A 5,046-nucleotide genomic window follows, 5' to 3' on the forward strand; every position below is an offset into this window, starting at 1 on the left:
CTATAGTCATTTCCTTAACCCAGTATAGCTCTGCTCCCACATAGCTACTTTGTGCTGCATTGGCAAATGTATTGTACATATATTACATTTCTTTCTTTTTTTATAGATAAAGATGAGTTTATTACTTACTACAATAGGGAGAAAATCACCAGTGGGTAGATATTTAAGGAGTTGGGGTTTGGTTTAAAGTGAGTCTTTAATGCAGGGATCTATGTAGGATTGTACCAAGCTTAATTTTTTTTTTAATTGATATGACAAAAAACATTGTATTAGTTTTAGGTGTACAATGATTTGATATATGTATACATTGAGAAATAATTACTATAATAAGTTTAGTTAACATCCATTCTTCTACAAAGTTACAAAAAAATTTTTTCTTGTGACAGGAACTTTCAAGATCTACTCTCTTAGCAACTTAAATTTATAATACAGTATTATTAACTATTGTCACTGTGCTGTACATTATATTCCTAGGACTTATTCATCTTATAACTGGAAGTTTGTACCTTTTGGCCACCTTCACTCATTTTGCCCACCCCTTTCCCCCACTGTCAACCACCAACCTGTTCTTTGTATCTGAGTTGGTTTTCCACATATAAATGATATCATACAGTATTTATCTTTCGGTTTGACTTATTTTACTTAGTATGATGCCCTGGAGACCTATTCATGTTGTGGCAAATGGTAAGATTTTCTTTTTAATGGCTGAATAGTATTCCAGTCTGTGTGTGGTAGGGGGCATTTTTTTAAATCCATTCATCTGTTGATGAACACTTAGGTTGTTTCCATGTCATGGCTATTGTAAATAATGCTGCAATGAACATATCAGTGCAGATATCTTTTCGAGATAGTGATTTCGTTTCCTTCAGATAAATATCCGGAAGTGGAATTTCTGTATTATATAGTAGTTATATTTTAAATTTTTTTTGTGAAACCTCTATGCTGTTTTCCATAGTGGCTGCAACAATTTACATTTTCACTAACATTTGCACAAAGATTTCTTTTTCTCCACATCCTTGCCAATATTTTTTATTTCTTCTCTTTTTGATGATAACTATTCTACATCTCATTGTGGTTTTGATTTACATTTTCCTGATGATTAGTGCTGTTGAGCACCTTTTCATGTACCTGTTGGCCATTTGCATGTCTTCTTTGGAAAAATGTCTATTCAGATCCTTTACTCATTTTTTAGATTTTTTTCTCTTGCATCATATGAATTCTTTATATATTGTAGATATTAATTCCTTATCAGTACATGATTTGCAAATATTTTCTCTCTGTAGAGTGCCTTTTCATTTTGTTGATGGTTTCTTTTGCTGTACAGACATATTAGATTTCTTCATGTCATTTTCCCAACAATACATGATGTATGTATTATTTTATACAATTATTTTAAAATAAGTTAATAGAAGAAAGGAGAAAATATGTATTTATACTGTATTTTATAATTATGTAATAATCTTTGCTAGAGCACTTTGTTATTTTTGTGTGTGAATTGTTGACTGGGGACACTTGCTTTCAGTTTGAAGAACTTCCTTTAGTATTTTTTGTAAGGCAAGTTTGCTAGTAAGTTTTTGTTTATCAGAGAAAGTATTTAGCCTTCTGTTTTGAAGGATAGCTTTAATGGATAAGTGTTTTTTGGTTGACAGTTGTTTTTCTTTGAGCGCTTTGAGTATATTTTTCCATTGCCTCTGGCCTCCATTGTTCTGAGACATATGCTGTTAATATTATTGTTCTCTTATAAATAACAAGCATTTTTCTCCTGCTGATTTCAAGATTTTCTCTTGTCTTTGATTTTCAGCATTTATTCTATGTTATGTCTGTTTGCATATCTATTTGCATATCCTACTGGGAGTTCGTTGAGCTTCCTGGAAGTGTATATATATTGTTTTTCAATAAATTCAAGGAGTTTTCAACCATTATATCTTTGAATATGTTTTCTATCCCTTTTACTCTCTCCCCTCTCCTTCTGGTACTCCTATTGCACACATACTGGTGTGTTTAATGGTATCTCACATTTCTCTGAGGCCTCCTTAATTCTTTTTTTGCCCATCTCTGTTTTTTGACTTGCATAATCTCTACCATAGTCTGTCTTCAAGTTTGCTTATTCTTTCTTCTGTCCATTCTGCTATACTGTTAAGACCTTTTAATGAATTTTTTATTTCAGTTATTGTACTTTTCAACCCCAGAATTCCATTGATTCTTTTAAAAATAATCTCTATTTTTTTACTCATAGTCTCTATTTGACGTGAAATTGTCATCATTCCTTCCTTTACTTCTTTCATCATGATTTCCTTTACTCCTGTGGACATGTTTATAATAGTTATTTTGATATCTTTTTCCTTTAAATTCAACATCTAGTTACTGTCACAGGCAGTTTCTGTTGCCTGCTTTTTTCAATATATAAGTCAAAACTGTACAACTCATCATTTTTTGTTGTTGTTGGAAACTAGACATATTGTATCAACTATGGGTACTGCCACCCTTATCAGGGCTTGTTTGTTTTATTTGTTTATTTGTTTTTAACTAGCTGGCTCATTTTAGTGAAGTTTATTTCCTACCCAACAGTCTTAGGCCTCTGATGTTGCTCCTCTGGTATTCCAGCTTTGGCATGTTTACAGTTGCCTTGGAATGACAGTGGTTTTGATAGGGTTCTATTCTATTTCCTTGACCACATGTAATTGTTAAACTCCACTAATTGCTAGCTGCTTATTTTATTGTTTTTAAAAACTCCCTTGGACATAAATTGCTCTACAGATTAATCCAATCAAATTCTGGCTCCTTTGAAAAAATTGTTCCTGAGGTCAGTGTTTGATATTTTCTCCTCCCAGGAGGGCTACTCCTAACTATCTTTTCCATTGTTCTCTCCTGAATTATAGCTAGCCTAGTTTAACCTGTATCTCAAGTCTCTTTCAATTTACTTTCACTACAACTTCTACTGATCTTGAGAGTGAGCTTAGACTTGAACTTCTTTGCTCTCTGTTGCAAAGGAAATCAGTTCATTTGGGAAAAGATTAGAAGTTCTCTGTTTTTTTTTGACCTGATTCTTCCCCTAGGCAAAATCTCTGAGCTGGGATTCTAGAGCTATTGGTAGGAACAGTTATAAACTTCTCTCTGAGTGACACTCCTACTCTCAGAGCTGAACACTTGGTGGTGGGGGGCAGTAATAGCCTGAGGTCTTCTTGGCTTGACCCTTCCGGTGTGGAATCATCACCCCTCAAGCCAAGTGAAGTTTTGATCAGATTCTAAACACACCATACCCATGATAGAGCCTCTATTTTATACATGGTGGCTGGGAAGGAGAGTAGAGCCCCCACTTCTTGATTACAATTGCCAAGGACTTAGCCCCAGAAACAAGTAGCTGGGGACAGAATGAGAAATATTGATGTCTTATTCTTTTTGGGAAGAAAGTTATCTGGTTGGAGCAGGGGGAAGAGGGAGCCTTGTGTTCCTGGCCTGGTAATCTAGAGTGTAGTTCCTGTTTCTCTGAGTTGGTAAGGTGGGAGAGAAGAAGTGATTTTGATTCAAATACCATAGATCCTTATCTTGCTTACAGAATTTTCATAGATTTTCTCGATAGATGTTTCTTTATTTGCCATTTTCCTTTAGGACCATTTCCAGAGGCTTTAAATGTTGTTTTAAAAATAATTTTAATTAGTTTCACTGGGCCAAGGGTCAGTGACATTCCTCAGGCTGTCTTGCCAAAGGTTGATCTTTCCTATAGTGTGTGTGTGTGTGTGTGTGTGTGTGTGTGTGTGTATTTCCTTGTATGTCATTTTTTTTTTTGTGGTTGCTATAGGTTTGTATATATAAAACTTACCATTGTCTTCTTTTGTTGTCATGTTATCAGTTCAAGTGAAGCATGGAAAGCTTATTCCTCTTTAAGTGCTTTACTCTCCCCCATTTATAATATAATTGTCTTAATTCCTCTATATAATTGTCTTAAATCCTCTATATATTTAGAACCACATCAGATAGTGCTATAATTTTTTGCCTCAATCATCAAACATAATTTACAAAACTCTAAAAGAGAAAGCTTATTGTATCTGTTTCCTATTTTAGATTATTGTGGTATTTTTTTTTCCTTTTTAATGTTCCAAGGTTATTTCCTTTTTTATTTTCCTTTCAGTTTAGAAAACTTCCTTTAGCCATTCTTTTAGGGTAGGTCTGCTGATGATAGTTTTTCTTAGGTTTCATTCACTGGAGAATATTTTGATTTTCCTTTCATTCCTGAAGAATATATATTTTTTTTCTGGGTACAAGATTCTGGGTTGATAGTTCTTTTTCCAGTACCTGAAAAATAGCTTTCTATCTCCATGGTTTCTGGTGAGAAATCTGCTGTCATTTAAATAATTTTTATTCTACAAGTAAGATATCCTTTTTCTCTGGCTCCTTTCAAGATATTTTTCTTTGCTTTTAGTATTTAGAAATTATGATATGTCTTGTTATGGATTTCTTTGAGTTTATTCTATTTAGATAAACTCCTTTATGAATCTGTAGGTTATGTTTCTTGCCAGATTTAGAACTTTTCAGCCATTATTTCTTTGAGTACTTTTTCGGCTTCACTCTATTCCTCCTCTTGTTCCAGGACTCTTAAAACATAAGATTTTTGTTGTTGTTATAGAGCTACAGAGCCTTCAAGCTCTGTACAATTTTTTTCCCATTCATTTTTTCCCCACATTTTCAGATTAGGTTTTTTTTTCTACATTCTAGTTCACTAATTCTTTCCTCTGTCCCCTTCATTTTTCCATTGAGCCCATTCATTGAGCTTTTTATTCCAGTTATTGTATTTTTCATTTCTAAAATTTCCATTTTTTAATATCTTTTATTTCTTTCCTGAGACTTTATATTTTTACATTTATTTCAAGCATCTTAATAAATGTTCTTTGAAACATCCTTTTATTACAGATAATTTGAAACCATTTTCAGATCATTCTAATATCTCTATCATCTTGCTTTGGCTTTTTCCATTCACTTATCCTTTTTCATTAAATATGAGATCTTCTTGATAGGATGAGTGATTTTCAATTGAAATCTGAACATTTT

The sequence above is a fragment of the Pteropus vampyrus genome, unplaced genomic scaffold (genome assembly GCF_000151845.1).
Source record: "Pteropus vampyrus isolate Shadow unplaced genomic scaffold, Pvam_2.0 Scaffold44, whole genome shotgun sequence".
NCBI classification, from domain to species: Eukaryota; Metazoa; Chordata; class Mammalia; order Chiroptera; family Pteropodidae; genus Pteropus; species Pteropus vampyrus.